General features: G+C 37.2%; 1 long non-coding RNA gene across 1 annotated transcript in view; it reads right to left on the bottom strand.

Annotated features, from left to right (window-relative positions):
- LOC125616153 overlaps positions 1 to 18,283 on the bottom strand; it is a 153,591-nt gene that overhangs the window by 14,066 nt on the left and 121,242 nt on the right. Inside the window, exon 3 of the long non-coding RNA XR_007346789.1 lies at positions 1,363 to 6,318. This is a non-coding gene — a long non-coding RNA (uncharacterized LOC125616153). The remainder of the gene's footprint in view (positions 1 to 1,362; positions 6,319 to 18,283) is intronic.

Genomic DNA, 18,283 nt, shown 5'->3' with positions numbered 1-18,283 from the left:
ACCACTTAATATTTTCAATCTTTCCTCTAGCTTCTTGAGCTTACTAAAGTTATAATTCTTTGTCCCCCTCCCCACCAATTCTATCAGCTGTGCCGTATCCAAGTTAGTTTCTACTGACTGATTTTCTCCTCATTATGAGTTGTATTTTCATGGTTTTCTGCATGTCTAGAAATTTTTAATTTAATACCAAACAAATAAAAACAAATTCTATATTGTTAGGTATTTGATATTTTTGTATTTTTAAATACAAAATGTTTCCCATTATTGTAGGATAAGTTACTAGAGAAGTTCAATATTTTGGGGTATGAATTATAGACTTTGTTAGACAAGATCAGAGCAAAACTTCACCTACAGTATTTCCCTCACTGAGGCATTTCCACTTCTGAGTACTATACTCAATGAACCTCAGTAATGTGGATTTCCATTCTTATTGATTAGAATAAGGAATATTCATTTAGCTTTGTGAGCTGAGGTCATTATTATTATTACATTTTAATTCCGGAATCAGGAAGCTTCCTCACACAGATGAACTCGTCTGTTTTCCCATACATACTCAGGATAGACTCTCTGCAGTCTTATTTCTCTGTGTCTCTATCTGCCTTGGCTTCCCCAGACTCACAACTCTATGCCTGCAGCTCACAGAGACCACAGGCTCTGCCTGGTTGGTTTCCTCCTGCATGTAATTTGGAAGCTCTCCCAGATAGTAAGATGGGCTTACCTTCTTTGCTTCCCAATTTTCAAACATAACCACCCTTCAATGCTTTGTATACAGTCTTCAATTTTCAAAAATATTTTGTCAATTTTTTGTTTGTTTCAAGAGAGAGGATAAACCTGTCTTTGTTACTCCAATAGTGTATAGAAGTGAAGTGAGAAAGTACTTTTGTTTTTGGAGCATACATTGATGTATTTCCCTAATAATTCCTTTAATCCTGTCGGTTCCTTAATATCAACTCCTCTCTTAAGATGCAGCTTGATATAATAAAACAGGGTATCCTAAAAGGTCCTAGAAGACATGAATGAAAGCTTGCCTACCAACCGTATTATGAGACTCTCAGAAGATGAAGTATTAACAGGTAATAGCCAGGACTGGTGTCCAGTTCTCATGTTCTCATAGCTCCACAACACCGCTGGAACTTAGATGCACCCCAGGGAAAGAGCGACACACTTAAACTGACCAAGATTACATTGCCTCCAACACATCATAATACATTAGAAATTATATAACTCTCTACATATACAACATCATGCACCATCAACACAAATGCACCTCTAGGAAAGAAGCTGTTCATTTTGTGAGGGGAGAATGGGAACATGATGACATATTAAATTTAATCATGTAGAATTGAGATAATGATGACTTACCAGAAATGTGTGCAGGTTAGGAAATTCCTGTGGAGATGAAAGCGATCCCTGAGGAAACTCCAGTAAGAAGAATGAAAGCAAAAACAGTGTTAGAAAGCAGAGAACAAAATCATGACAAAGCAAGTTAAGTTTCACAGAACAGTTTCAAGGAGTGGGTGTCGTCAGGGTTGGGGGATGGAAAGGAATATCATGTTGGGTGGAATATTCACAGCATACATGCTGACACTCTTACCTCGGCATCCTTAGCAGCCAGGGTTGAACCATGACAGCATGCCACGTACTTTTCTGATCAATTTCACTCTATTTAGCAACTTGGAAAAAACCTCAGTTCCTAATAGTGACTTGTATTTGTACAGTTTTTCAGTATTTTTAAAGCATGTCGATCTCAAAATAGACTTGTATGATGGTATGAGTAAAAATTATGGTTATAATTTACACTCTGTAAAACTGAGGATGGCAGAGGTTGAATGGTTTTCTCAACATCATATAGTAGAATTGAGTGGCAAAATCAAAGCAAACAAAGAAATGTATCTCTTAGTTGTACTCTGTTTTAGTGTAATTGATTTTTCATCACTGTGAAGATAAGGGTTATATTTTTTTTTCATTTTCCCCTTCTTATCCTGAGCTCTGTAAATCAGATAAGGCAGAATTGCTCTGCTTACTGCTAAGGAATATCAAATTATTCAGAAGCTTACTTGTGAAAATCACTTGATTACTTATTGTGTATTTGCCATTTGGGGTAATTTAGTTTTCCTAGCAATCCTATGAAGTAAATGTTGTACTATTTGATGTATAGGAAACATGAGTTTGAGGGTTTAAATAACTTAAGAGATGAGATGTTTAGTTGATGGAGCTAGAATTCTAACCATCATAGCGGGAAAACTAATTCTATTAGAACTTCCCTGATCCTCAACCTCTTTGAATTAAAAAAAAAAAATTTCTGACACATTTCAGCCCTTGATCTATGCACTTCTCAAACATTTATTTGGACTCCCAGAACCCCATTGCAGGAACCATGAAGCATGCGAGGAATATAATGATGCACGTCTGAGCCTTCTGTGAGTTTGTGTTCTGTACACTGTCCTCTCCCTGAGACCCAAACCCCTTGACCACTATTGTTCCTTAACATGCACAGTCATTCATCACCCCCAAAAAAGTCAACATGACTTCTGTGGTCCAGTCATTGATCTGAGCTATGCCTGGGTGGCTTGAGATTCCATGCAATGTGGAGCCTGGGTAGATGGGGCAGAATCTGGAGAACGCCACGCCTTTTAGCAGCCTGTTCATTGTTGGCATGAAAATGTGCTCATTTCACTGGTGCAGATTTTGTCCCTTGAGGATAGTGTCTGGGCAAACTGACAAGCGTGGGTGGTTCTCATTGCCATCTGCATTTTGCCTCTTAGGGAATCTTAGAGTATCACCAGCTGTTACATACGACTGTGTGAAGCTCTGAGTCCTCAAGGGAAAGAAGAACATAAGGACAAAATCCTCTTTGCTGTAAAGGAAATGTAAGCATTTGGAACTTGGGGGTGGAGGGAAAACCAAAGTGAGCCCTGCTTTTGTTACAGCGGAGATTTTGCTTTTGTGTATGCCTAAGTGCTGGCAAGACAAGGGAAAGGCATGCAAATTCAGAACAGAAAGTCATACAACTTGTGTTTGGGTTTGGCTGATGGGAAAATATCATCACATTGAGTATTCAAACTTCCCACCAATTTTTCAGAATAGTGTAAACACAAAATTCCAGGGGTCTGGAGTGCAGCCCAAGAGAGGGACATATATATTTTTGGGCTTCCTGCATAAAAATTAATAGTGTATTTGTCTATTTGTTTTTACACCCAATCTTCTAGAAAAATGGATGCCCTAGTTTGTTTAGAATGGCATTACCCTGAGAGGCAGATATTTGAAGGAGAAATCTGGTCTGGCTTGTTTTTCTTTTAATGATAGAAGTTAAAGGATATTAAATGTAGTAACCGTATTCTCTTGACAGCCCTTCACTATAGACTTTCCAGTTTCCCAAGGGCAAAGGTCTGATTAGAGGAAATGTAATTGCTCTGGTTTGTTTCATGCCAGGCTCGCCATGATATGAAATACCCCCATTGTGAAGAAAGGGATTGCTTGTAATATATCTTCTCCAGCTTGGTGATTGGCATTTAAAAGACTTCAGGATATTATATTGTGAATGGACATTGTTCTTAGGAGCACTACTCTCTTTGGCAAGACAGTCTCCAGAGTCATTCCCATTTGGAACTGAACCACTTTGTAGTTGTTGGGATTATATCAATGTCATAGGGCTCTTGCTAGTCTAATAGAACTGTTTTGAAATTGCAGCAGTTTTTGCATATCTGAGGTTTTATAATTAGATCTGTAAAAGGAATTGTTTTGAACTCAATAGGAGTGTAATGGAGGACTAATTAGTTAATTTTATGAGAAACTCCTCAAAGAAGTGTTCATTGTCTTTATTATTAAATTTACATATGGGCAATTAAAGAAGGCTTCTATAGCTGTTTGCATAATGCCAGACTATGACTTAATTAAAATAGCTTAAAATGTTGATAGGTGATAAAACCTTCTTTTGATCCCTGCATATTGCTAAAGAATATTTAAGGTTATTGATCTATTAGCAGACTATATTTCAACTTTTTAGATGTGTTTTGTGGATATCAGTGAATCAATAAATATTATTAATATATACAAGATTACCAGTTGAGAATGCAAAGGTATAAGATTGTTTCAACAATAAAAGGAAGGTCATATGTTCACTGCTAGTTTTATGTTCTGAATTAATACTTTAGTGTCTCTTTGCATTATCCTAGACATCTTCCTAAATTTTTCTAGTTAGAAATAATATCTCTTCTTCTACCTTAAATTCCCCATAGCATTTTGCTTTTATTTGCCTACTTACCATTTGCATCACAGTATTTAATAAGAGGTGAACTGTGGCTCCTACATGCTAATGAATCTGAATAATAACAAAAGAAACAACAACTACTACTATTGCCACCACCATTTTTAGAGAACTTTATTTGTGAAATGCTGAGCCAAGAGTTGTATCTCATTTATCTTCAGAGTAACCCTACTAGATAGTATTATCATTATAGTATTATTACTATTATTGTTTCACATAAAAGACAATTGAACACTAATGATGTTAACCTACCCAAGTTCACAAAGTGAGAAGGTAGAAGTGGGTAGAGTTCAAGCCAGGCCACCTGGCTTCGGGGTCCTTTCACTAATCAGGCCTTCATGCCACCTTCCAACATGCCAGGTTGACCTTGTTTTCTTCCTGCTCTCACCTCTGTTACTTATCATATTGCCCTGTAACTCATTTAACTGAATGAAAAGAAAAAGTAATACAATGAATTTAGCTATGAATATCCAATAAGCTTTTTACACCATAGATTGTACACATTGGGTTTACTTGACAATGCAAAAAAGATGGACCAGGAAAAAAAAGAAAACCCTTATCTCTTGCTGGCTTATTGTGTTCTGTGTTGCTATAGCATAAAACTACACACTGGGTAATTTACAATGAATAGAAATTTATAGGCTCATGATTCCTGAGGCTTGAAAGTCTAAGATTCAGGAGCTGCCATCTTGCTACACCAAGCCATGACAAATGGGCGGAGAGAGGGTGAGCAGGAGGAAACAAACTTGTCATTTTATTAAAACAAACAAACAAACTATGCTTCTGAGTTAATAGTATTTACTTATTCCCAAGAATGGTGTCCTTATTATCAAAACATCTTCCACTATGTCCCACCTCCGAACACATAAACTTTGGGGAGCATATTCAGACCACATTCTTGTTTTCCTGTCTTGAAAAAAAAAAGCTTGTGTTCAACTTCGATCCTCATCTCTCATTGCTTGATGATGTTCAGCAACTTCATGTCCTGGGATGTTTTATTAATACTCATTGTTCTCAAAAACAATTTCAGGATCATTTCTAGCCATTAAATTCAGGCATGTAATCCAGACATTTTATTATATTTGATGCATCAATCTGGAGAAACTATAAGCAATCTTATCAGATTTATTAATCTCATTCATTCACTTATTCTATAAAATTTTCCTTCATTTTTTCAACAACTAATGTCTTCAAGTTTATATGATTTCCATCTTCAAAGGGTTCACAGTGAGGGCACTCACCAAGCAACTTGATTACTCCAATAATGTAAATTCTGACATTTGAACACAGTGCAATAGTGACCAGCTGTCGCAGTTTTCCCAGGAGTCTGAGATTTTCTAAACTGTGGGACTTTGATTGCCCAAACTGGGATAATACCTGGAAAAAGGTACATTTGGTCACACTGCCTGTGGGAACATAGAAGAACCCCAGGATCTGCTTGAGAAGATAGGAGAACACTTCCTAGGAAAGGTAGCTCTAATGGTGGAATTTCAGATGAGACAGGTTGGAAGACAAGTTCCTTAACAGCCTGACCCAGGGGCACTGACTCCATACTTCCTAGGAATCTCAGAAAGGAGGCTTAGGATGCTGGCGTGGAAATTCCTTCCCATTTCTAAATGCACACAAATGAGTAATGGGGAGGAGGGGAGGACAAGCAAGCACTTTTGGCCTTTCTCTTTAAAACTTACTTTTAAGTTTATAAAGAGCCTTCTTATATATTCCACTGCTTTCTGCATTCAGAGCCACATTGCAGGGCATCTAGAGCAAAATGCTGTTTGGAATTTTAAATCTTCTGTGTTTCACCCCGAAGTTACCAAAGAATGAAAGATTCTTGGGAGAGGAAAAGAACAGCTAAGAATGGAGCAGCTCCCTCATTTGTTAGGTGATCCTCAGTCACTGGTGGTGCTCCCTGGGTGGGCTGTGTCACTGCAAAAGCGCTCCTGGTTGACCGGGGCAGGAACACAGGCTGATCCTCTGCTGCACACAGATGCTCTCTGCTCTGGGGGCAAAACTGCATCTCTGGAGGCCGGTGATGGAAGAGTGCCACTGAGCTGCCAGAAAACATAATAATGGCTGTGATTATGATTATGAGTGCCTTTTAATTGCTGCTACATCATGCCAACTATCTTGGGAAGGAAAAAGTAGGGCCTCATGAATAAATGATCATTTAAATATTTAAATAGATTATTATAATATACAACTTCGGAATACTTGGCTAAGTGCTTCCTGCCGAGCATGGAAAACTCAAGCTTGATGGCAAGCAGTTCCGATGTCTGGTAACTTGAAATAGGCCCGTGTGTACCTCTGTTTAAAAGATTTTTTGTAAGCCTAGCAGATGAATCCGAAAGTCTTTATTAAACATAGACATTTAGGATGCTTACTGGAAAATACATGGAAATACATATTGTATTGAAATAGATGTATAATGTATATTATTTGTAGAATCTGCTTTGAATACTCTGTTTCTAATAGAAAATTGAACCTGACAGAAAACTTAGCCTGACTGAGAAAGAAGGGCATTTTCTCAATTCTCTCCTTCTTCTATATGGTAAAGTACAAGTCTAGGGCAAAACTATGAAAGTTCATCTCTAAACCATCATTTAGAAGATTGGAAGATATGATCCATCAAACCAAAAGAAGTCGAAAGCCTTTTGCTGAGAGAAAAAGAAGAGGAATTTGGAGAACCTGTCACTAGGATGGGAAAGTTGCTGCCTGGATCCTAGAAAGTAGGCCAGGAACCTCCTATTTCCTGGGTCTCGGACCATCCCACCCCCGACAGAAACCCAGAATGGATGGATATATGAGCTGCTGTGCTGTTCTTGGGATCAGCACCGTCCAGAAGCAGTGAAGCACTACGGGTAGAAGAAGTGTTCTCAGTAGATGAACCCAAAGCGGTCTTCTCCAGGTGCAGTGGGGTGTGCCAGGAACACAGGGCTTCCTAAAATCCATGCAGGGAAAGTGAAAGAGGCTTAAGGTCAGGAGATAAAGTTGTAGATCAGAATTGGCAAAATGCAATCTATTGGCCAGGTCCTGCTTCAGTTGGCTTTGCTTATGGCCCTGAGATAAGAATAGTCTTTGCAATTTTAAAGGGATTTGGAAATAAAAGGAGATGGAGGAGGAGGAGGAGAATTAGAACAAGAAAAAATATGTGACAAAGACTGAATTTGGTCTGAAAAGCCTGCATTATTCATTTTCTGGCTGATTATAGGAAGAGATTGCAGCCCCTATCCTAGGGAATAGGACCTGGCAAATGAAGAAAATCAGTCACCACAGACTTCTGTCAGGATCCAGGACAGTGCCCCCAAATCCAAGTGGGTGTAGGAGTAGATGCCAGCAGAGTAAACCAGCCACACACCACAGAGACCAGGAATTCAGGAGAAGTCACTTCAGAGGCTTCTTAAAATCCAAGGGGATAAGTCATATTCATTCTGAAATCAGAGTCTTAGGGAGGAGTAACAAAAGGCAGACCCTGCTGAGAGGAGCCATGACCAGGTATCCCAACTGTGAACTGAACAGGGAGGCTGAGTTACCCTGAAAAAGAAGACCCAAGTTTAAGATTTCTTAGGTATTTAAATTGGTTTTATGGGATATTAGGATGGACTCCAGGGGAAAATAAAAAGAGTGATGAACAGAAAGATAGACTTTAAAAAAATCTTTTTTAAAATCTATTTTTTAGTTTATGGTGGATACAATATCTTTATTTTTTACTTTATGTGGTGCTAAGAATCAAACCCAGTGCCTCATGCATTCTAGGCAAGCACTCTATCACTGAGCCACTACTCCACCCCCGAAAGATCACTTCTTTTCTGCATATATTTAAGGCATTTATATTTTGACCCTCCTTTATAAGAGAACTCACTGTATTAGAATAGAATAGGTCATATTAGTAACTAATTAGCTCCAAAATCTCACTGGCTTAAAGACAATCAAGGATTATTTCTTACTAAGGTTACTGTCCCCAGGGAAGTGGTCAGGCAACAGAGTCCCACGTAACCTCCCAGACACCCAGGCTGATGGAGACTTAGCCATCTTGTAGCTGTGACATCTGGAACATGTAATTTTTGAGGTCACTATAGAAGGAAAAGAAATGGGTAAAGGAAAAACAATTACATCTGTTTGGATTGAAACAAATCATTTCTGCTCATAGTCCATTAAACAGAACAAATCATATGATCCCGAGTGAATTGCAAGACTTAGAGATACAGCAGAGGAAAAAGAATAAGTGGCTTTACTCACTCTTTTCAAAAATTATTTTAGAAATTTTCCCCATATTTTTATTGGTTCTTTATAGTTGTACATATTGATAGATTTTGTTGTTACTAATACCCACAGGCACACAATGTGACAATATAATTTGGCCAATATGATTCCCGAGTATTTCCTCTTTCCCTTATTTTAGAATTTAAAAATTATACATATTATGTGATATAGCAATTAGAATATGTGATACAGCAATTAGAAAAAATGAAGGATTAAAACTATGTGATAATTTCAACAGATGCAAAAAAAAAGTATTTGATAAAATTCACCATTTTTCCATGATACAACAATTCAGGTACAGAAAGAATGTACATATATGGCAAGCCCACAGTTAATTTCATATTATTAATGAAAAGCTGAATCTGTTTTCTCTAAGATTAGGAATAAGACAAAGGTGTCCACTCTTACCACTTCTATTCAATATAGTACTGTAACTCCTAGTCCTAGTACTGGAAGGCAAGCTGGGGTCGGGGGGTCATTCAAATAGGAGGGAAGTAGGGAAATTTTGTATTTGCTGATGACATGTTCTTATATATAGAAAACCTTCAGGTTTATACACACAGAGAGACTAGACATGATAAGAAAGTTCAATAAAGTTTCAGGATAAAAGTATTCATGTACAAGATATTTCCATGTACTAACAGTAAAATAGTCAAAAAAGAAGTCAAGAAAATAGTCCTAGGCTGGGGACATGGCTCAGTAGTAGAGTGTTTACCTGGTATGTGTGAAGTCATAGGTTCTAACTGCAGTGCACAGAGAGAAAAGAAAGAAATAGACCCACTTATAATCATAGCAAATACAAGACATTTGGAAGGAATTTTAACCAAGGAAGTAGAAGATCTATACACAGAAAACCTATAAAGTATTGAGAAAAAATTTGAAGAAGGCACAAAAAGATATCCCACATTTATAGAAGAATATTGTTAAAATGTCCATACTACCCAAAGCAATACAGACTCATTGCAATTCTTATCAAAATCAATGACTTTTTTTTCCCACAGAAATAGAAACCTAAATGCATGTGGAACTGCAAAAGATTTTGGATAGCCAAAGGAATTTTGAGAAACAAGAACATAGCTGAAGGTATCACAAAGCTGATTTCAAAACATACTACAAAGCAACAGTCATCAATAAGTATAGCATAGTACTGTCATAAAAACAGACATGTTAACCAAATGGAACAGAATAGAGAGCCAAGACATGAACCTATTTATTTACAGTCAAAGGACCTTTGATAAAGTTGTCAAAATGGAGAAAGGATAGTCTCTTCAAAAAATGGTGCTGGGAAAACTGGATAGCACATGTAGAGGAATGAAATTAGATCGTAGCATATAAATGTGGTGCTGTAAAACTTCTAAAAGAAATTGTAAGTGAAAGCTTCTTGACATTGGTTTGGGCAATGGTTTTCTGGATATGACCTCAAAAGGCAAAAGCAAAAATAGACAAACAGGAATACCTCAAACTAAAACTTTTTCACAGTAAATAAAACAATCCAAATAGCAAAGAGGCAACCTATGGAACGGGGGAAAAAAATATATATATATAGTATGGGATTAGTATACTAAATATGCAAAGAACACAATAGCAAGAAAATAAATATTCTGGTTAACAACGAGAAAAGCATCTGAATAGACATTTCTCAAAATAAGACATACAAATAGCTAGCAGGTTTATTAAAAAGATGTCCAATGTCACTAATCATTAGCAAAATGCTAAAACCAAAATGAGATATCATCTCATACCTATCAAAAAAATTAAAAGTAACATATGTTGGAGAGGATATGGAGATAAGGGAAAACTTGCACATTATTAATTGTACATATTGTTAGATTTTGTTGTTACTAATACGCACAGTCATTATTATTAATGACTATTAATTAACCCAGTCATTATGACCAACTTTGTAGAGGTTCTTCAAAATGTTAAATATAGAATTATCATATGATCCACAATCCCAGTGTTGGTGTATATCCATAGGAGGTAAAAGGATTGTATCAAAGGGTACCTGAACTCTCCTGTTCATTGTAGCATTAATGATTGCCGAAATGTGGAATCAACTCAAGTGTTCATCACCTGATGAATGGGTAAAGAAAATGTGGTATATTTGCACACAAGGGAATATTACTTAGCTTTAAAAAAGAAAATAGTCATTTACAGCCACATAACTGAACCTTGATGATTGCAAGTGAAATGATCCACACACAAAAAGACAAATCTGCATGCTGTGTGATCTCACATAAGGGATACAAAATAGTCAAACTTATAGAAACAGAAAGTAGGATGGTGGTTGCCAGGAGCTGGGAGGATAGGTGGTAGAATGGAGAAATGTTGGTTAGAGGGAACAAAGTTTCATTTGGGAGGAATGTGATAATATCTCATTGTGGTTTTAGAATTTTGCTTATGATTAGTTTCAGCTGGGAGGAGTAAGTTCTGGTGATCTGTTGTGCAGTAAAGTGATTACAGTAAATAACAATATATTACATATTGAAAATTGCCAAAAAATTAGATGTGCTATGTTACCACCACCAAAAAAAGAAGTGTGGGATATAATGGATGTTATCTGTATTTAAATATTTCACAATTTTTTTTGTGTGTGTATACATAAAACTGTGGGAAAAAACTGTGCATACCTTAGAAAATATGCCTGAGGCTTTTACAAGCTATATAACAAGGCAAAAATGGATGAGAATTGTTGAAGTTTAAAGTTTTGGAATTAAGTCCAAATAACAAATGAAATAAAAATAGGCTTATGAAGAATTTGATTTCCCAAGTCTTAATGATTAGAAATAAGTGCTAAAATTATCCTGCATTTGGAAGCTAAAATGTCTACTCTGTGAAGGTGACATTTACCTCTGACATTCATGAAAAATTTGTTTTCGACACCTCTGAGGTTTAAGTAGTCACATGAATGGTCCTGGCATACGTTGATTACTAGAGTAAACTTGTCCAAATCTGGTTTTTCCCCCCATGAACATATTTTAGATGTTCAGTAATAGTGTCCTAAAATTGAAACATGCCTGATGGATCCTGGGTATTTTTAATATCATTCAGTGGTGGCATGCAGGGTAGTTGTAGAAGCATCCACATGGGTTTCCTAATCTCATTTCCCACAGCTGAGTTCATCCTGTGAAATGAGCTGCATGACCTAATGTCCTAGCAATTACACATCCCCAAACATTGGGATGCTGCTCAGTGTAATTCATGCTTTAATGTGAAGCAGTCTGTAACTTATTTCTGAGATCCAAGTGGATATCTTTAAGAAGAATGTCTTGGTAGATCTTGCCACAGAGGCTTAAAACTTGAAAGCTGATCATAGGAAGAAAAATACTGACACTATGCCTTGTCTACTGCATGCTTTTTATTAAAAATGTCATTTAAAAAAATATTCAGAACTTGTTTCATTAAACCATTTTACTGGCACAATGAAACCACTGAAATCTGGGACCATTAAAATTTGGTCAAATTTTTATTTTGTTTTTTTTGGGAGAGGTTTGGTAAATTGTGTTTTTAATTTTTATTTTAATACCTTTATTTTATTTATTTATATGTAGTGTTGAGGATTGAACCCTGTGCCTCACATATGCTAGGTGAGTGCTCTACCACTGAGCCACAACCCCAGTACCCAATTTTTTATTTTATTGGTTCTTTTTAGTTATACATGATAGTAGAATCCATTATGATAAAATTATACAAGCAAGGAATATATCTTATCCTAATTAAGACCCCAGTCTTATGGATGTTTACAGTGGTGAGATTCACTATGGTGTATTCACATATGTTAGGAAAGTTATCTCAGATTCATCCCACTGTTTGTCTTTTCCTATCTCCCCTCCCTTCCTTTCATTCCCCTTTGTCTAATCCCCACTGCTCCTATTCTCCCACCTCCTTATTGTGGGTAAGCTTCCACATATCAGAGAGAACATTCAACCTTTGGTTTTTTGGGATTGGCATGATAGTCTTCATATCCATTCATTTACTTGGAAATGTCAGAAATTCATTCTTGTTTATGGCTAATGGTAATGGTCTATGGTAATACTCCACTGTGCATTTCTTTCTCCATTTGTCTGTTGAAGGACACCTAGATTGGCTCTATAACTTAACTTTTGTGAATTGTACTGCTATAGAACATTGATGTGACTGCATCACTCACTATAGGATACTGTTTTTAAGTCCTCTGGATATATACTGAGGAATGGGATAAGTCAAATGGTGGTTCCATTCCTAGTTTTTTGAGGAATTTCCATACTGTTTTTCAAAGTGATTGCATCTATTTTGTCCCACCAACAATGTATGATCATTCCCTTTTCCCACATCTTCGCCAACATTTATTGTTACTTGTATTCTTGATGATTGACATTCTGGCTGGAGTGAGATGAAATCTCAGTGCAGTTTTAATTTGCATTCTTGATTGTTTCCTTTGATGTGAAGAAGCTTTTTAGTTTGTTGCCATCCCATTTGTTGATTTTTGGTTTTACTTCTTGAGCTTTAGGATATGGAAGTGTAGTATGCTGGAGTCCCTCACTGGTGTGGTATCAACAACAGTTATTTCTCTTTGCTTTTGAAATGGCCATGAATGTCCAGGAGTAGGACCTTAGTAGGACCTTAGTGCCCCAGTGTCTTTAAGTTGAAGTGTTCACCAAAGTGGGAATAGATCATGGCTGGAGTAAGGTGCAATTTACAGCTGGGCTTGGGGTAGAGTTCACTGGCAAAGCACACACCCAGGGTGCTGGGCTCAATTCCCAGCACCATACAGAAAAGGAGATCACATAATATAAAATTATTAAAGAATTTGTTAATACATTAGTATTATTTATTATTAAAGAATTATTAATGAACCAAAGAAGGAAAATAATGAGAAATAGTAAACAAAGAATAGAGGAAAACCAAATAAAAGAAATAACCTCAGGAATAATAAGAGAAAGGAGTAAAAATTAATAAACGTGAAAAAATTAATTCAAAAAGGAAGGAAGAAAACGGGAAAGGTAAATCAAAAAACAAAAATAAAATGAAAAAGAAGAAAAATTCAAATTAAAGAATAAAATAAAGAATAAAAGGATATAATTATCTCCAATAATACTTGGAGATTCTTGTCTGAGTGGTCTATGGTTGGAATCAGCCAGGTATGGCTGGGTGATTTAGTGGGTCTTCGCTGTAACCTATTATGATTGCTCTCCACTCACACCATACAAGGTGGGGTGAAAAGCAGGCTGTGCCCCAATTTTTCACTGGATAGTTTTCAGGGATAGACCACACCAGGGCCATATTCTGTCTGGAAGCTTTTAATAGCACATCTGGTGGCATGGCAAATGTTGAAGCCATAGCACGCCATTCTCACCAACTCAGTTTTGGTGGATTAAGAACCTCACCAGGAAGGCAGAGGGCTTCAGTCTGCACACATTGGCATGGCCACTGTTGGGACTAAGTGTCCCAACACTGACCCAGTGTCAGTGGTATGTGGGCAGTGTTGAATGGGTGTGTGTTCAGTCTGGAGGTTTCTTGTCTGTAAGCCCAGGGGCATGGCAAATATTTAAGCTACAGCATATCCCAGAATGCCTCTGAGGGTTGTGGAACAGTCAAACCTGGGAGCTGGAGTGGTGCCGGGTGGGGGTGGGGGTGTCACAGAACTGAGCGAGTAGGTATCCATGCCTGGTTGCCTCCAGACCCATCCCTCTGACTGGTGTCCTTCACATCACAGTGGTCGGGATCACTTAAGTCTGTGCCCTCCACTCCCCTCCCCACTACAGACCACACACCCCAATGCATAATGCACTTAGTAAGTTTGTCTTAGACACTCTGCTATGCAGTGACTGTCTCATGTAGCCATCTCCCACACAGTCAACGTGGCCATGTGATGTACATTGGACCCTCAAGAGTATTTGTTTTGGATTTCTTGATTGCCTGCAGTCTGGCTGGGCACAATTCAGGAGCCACTTATCAAGCAGAAACAAACTTTATTTTTAGAACACACGCCACACCACATGAGCTCTTCAGGAATTCCCTCAGAGCCCAACTGCCACCAAGGGCTTCCCACCAGCCTCTCAACCCCCCCCCCCCCCACTCCTCTGCTCCTTGAGGCTGATTGGCTGGGTTGCATGGGCGGAGCCAAAAAAAGTCCCCCAATGAGCAGCTCCGTGGTCTGACAGGGCGGGGAAACAGCCCAATGAGCATCACCGCAAAGGAGCCAATCAGCTGGCAGCTAGAAGTTTGCTGGGGCCACTGTGAGCCAATCATCAGCTGGCAGCTGGAAGTTTGCTGGGGCCCCTTCGGCTGTGGCTCTCAACACTTGATCCCCATAGAAGCTTAGTCCCTGACACTAGGACCCTTCTCAAGATGGCTCTGTAGTGGCATTTTCATATAGTAAAACAGGACACCTGGGGTATTGAGCAAGAAGCAGCTATTATTAGTGCCAATACTGGCCCATTAGATTAATATCCAAAGGCGGAGCCTCAATTGAAGGGAGTCATCACCTTATATACCTCTTTCAAGCTCTTTGTCTACCATATAGGGTAATGCACATTCTGATCAGGTATTCTTATGCTGTAGCATTTCAACAAAGTTACAACAGAGTCAGGACAGATTTACATGCACTCAGGAATCTGGCAGTTTTCTTAGTTTTCTTTGTTCTGGGAGAGCCCCTACCACAGCTCCTATTTACAGCACTCTTGAGAATTTGCTGAGCAATATAAATAAAGTTATCCTGTAAAGCCAGGTGGTGGTGGTTGAGAAGTCACTCTAAAAGCAAATCCCCAAACTAGATTTAAAGTTTGTTAACAACCATGGATTTCTCCAGCTAGCACAGCTGTATTGCTGTTATTATAGGGGTTATTTGCACTTCCCAGTTCCCCTTATAGATATCGGGTTCTGTGCCCCGAGCAAGAGAGCTGAGGTGAAGTTGTGAATTGCTTTGTGCTTTTCTCTTTGTTGCATTTCCAATTTTCCATGTTGTTTAGGTTTTTTCATCACTTTTTTAAAAGAAATTTCTAGTTGTAGATGGACACAATACCTTTATGTTATTTATTTATGTGGTGCTGAGGATCTAACCCTGTGCCTGATGCATGCAAGGCAAGCGCTCTACCACTGAGCCACAACCACAGCCCTCTCATCACTTGTTTATGGTTTCCAGAATTCTTCCTTTCTTTCCCTCCTTGGACTGGTTTCCCATTTGTTGCCTAACTTACCTCTTGCAGAGTCAAGTCTATTCTGCCATCTTGGCTCCATACATGGCTCTCAGATATATAGTTCTCATAGCAGTTTCAGGTTCTCTCTCTCTCTCTGTCTCTCTCTCTCACACACACACACACACACACACACACACAAGTAAACAAATAAAAATAAATAAATAAATGAAAATTCTTATACCCCTTACCCAAGTATAGATAATTTTGTTGCTCAAATTGTTCTAGGTTTAGTGAGGTTTTATTTGGCTCCTATATATACTTGAACAATGGTATTTTTTTAAATAAGCAATTTCTTCACAACACTGTAAGATGCTCTGGGGTCTGCATATTTTGTGTCCAGAATTACAATGAATAATTTCTACCAGTTTACTTTTATTTCAAAAAAATGTTGAAAACCAAGATCTATGTGTTAGATGAGTTCACTGTTACTGGGGGGTATCATCGCTCTTAGACCTCCTCAGCCGACAGAAGTATATGTATGATAACTTCTCTATGAACACCTATGTATAAATATTTCAATATGTAACCATCTGTACCAATATTAAACCAAACACAAGTTCTTACAGATAGCTCTAATTCTAATCCATTACACATGGATCATTATAGCTGTCTATTTTGCTTATCTGAAAACTGTTCCAATAATAAGAAACGTGATTCTTGCCTTGGACCATTCAATTATTATTTGTTCAAAACCTCTAAACAGGTATAGAACTATCATAATTGTTAATTTCAATCCCCTAAAAAACAACTTTATTAACTAGAATATCATGATTCCATTCATTTCCAAAGTTACTTAAGTTAGCACCTCTTTCCCTCACCCTCTTCTTTGAGGTTACTTCATGAAAATACTTGTATTCTCTTCTCTCCATCTCTGCTTCTTTTTGGGTTCTCCTGACCTCCTGATTCAATGACTTTAAAAAGTTTGCATACATTAATGCTGACTCTATTTGTTGCACAATTCTATGGCTTCTGACAATGGACAGTGTTGTGTATCCACCATTTACAGCATCATACGCTACAGGACAGCCTCCCCACCTTTCACCTACTCATCCATGACGTCCAGAAATCACCGATCCTTTTCCCTATATCTCTATTTTTCTCTTTCCCCCAAAAGAAACGATTATGTGATTTCTCACATACTTGCAACCATAGAGTATGTAATTCTTCGTATTGGATTCTTTCACTTAGAAATAAACGTTTATGATTCTGTCATGTCCTTCCACATGCTAACTCTTATTTTTACCCCTGTATCATATCCCATTATGTGTAGGTACTTTATTTTGTTTACCCATTCACCTAGTGAAAGCATCTTGGTTACATCCATTTTTTATGATTATGAATAAAGCTAATATAAATATTTGTGGATTTTACATGAATATTTTCAACAACATTTTATATATGTGTAGGAGCACAGTTGCTGGACTGTATGGACAAATCATGCTTATATTTGCAAGAAACTGTCAAATTGTCAGTTTGCAATCACACAGAGAAAGACAGTTCCTATTGCTCTTTGTCATTGTCAGCATGGTATTACCAGTTTTGTGGGGTTTTTTTTTCCAGTTTTAGCTAATCTAATAAACTCATTCTAATAGTGGTATCTTATTTTTGCTTTAATTTGTAATTCCTTAATGACAAATGATATTAACTAACTTTTCATATGATTATTTACCATCTGTATATCTTCTTGGGTGATGTATCTCTTCTCATCTTTTGTCCAAGTTCTAGTTTGGTGTTCTTTTTTCCTATTGAACTTCAAGAATTTGCTATACATTTTGAATATGAGTTTTCTGTCAGATCTTTAGCAAATATGTTCTCCCTGTCTGTGGGTTGTCTTTAAGTTCTCTTAATGATATCTATCACGTGGTAAAAAAGAAATTAACAAAGTATAATTTATCTTTTTTTTTTCTTTTGTGGATCATGGGTTTTTGTGTTGTTTAGGTAACTTTGGGTTGAGTGATGCCATTTTATGGATTATCTTCTGGAAGTTTTATAGTTGTACATTTAGATGTGTGATCCATTTTTAGTTAATATTCCTGAAAGCTGTAAGATCTGTGTTTATATTTTTTTCTTTTACATAAATGTATTTAGTTGTTCCAGTCCAATGTGTTGAAAAACTACCCTTTCCCTATAGAATTGCCATTGCTTCTTTGTTAAAGATCGGCTGTGTTTAATGTGAACCTATTTCTAGACTCTTCCATTCCATTCCATTGAAGCTATTTGGGTTACTGTACCTTTTTACTAAGTTTCAAAGTTGAATATATCAGTCCTCTGATTTTTATTCTTCAATATTGTATTAGCTTTCCTAGATCTTTTGGTCTCTATGTAAATTTTAGAATTATTTGTCAAAAATATTCATTAAATAGCTTTCTGACATTTTGATTGTAATTGTGTTGAATCTGGATCATGTTGGGATGATCTGAAATCTTAATTGTAGCTTTAGATCCAGGGAATATGGACTATGTCTCTATTTGAATTTTTTTCATTTCTTCAAAGTTTTGTCATTTATATTTATTGATCTTGTATCTATTTTGTATATTTATAACTATTTTTCTCAGTGCTAATGTAGGTTATATATATC

The sequence above is a fragment of the Marmota marmota genome, unplaced genomic scaffold, assembly GCF_001458135.2.
Source record: "Marmota marmota marmota unplaced genomic scaffold, marMar, whole genome shotgun sequence".
Taxonomy (NCBI): domain Eukaryota; kingdom Metazoa; phylum Chordata; class Mammalia; order Rodentia; family Sciuridae; genus Marmota; species Marmota marmota.
This window is presented reverse-complemented; position numbering and strand designations above follow the sequence as displayed.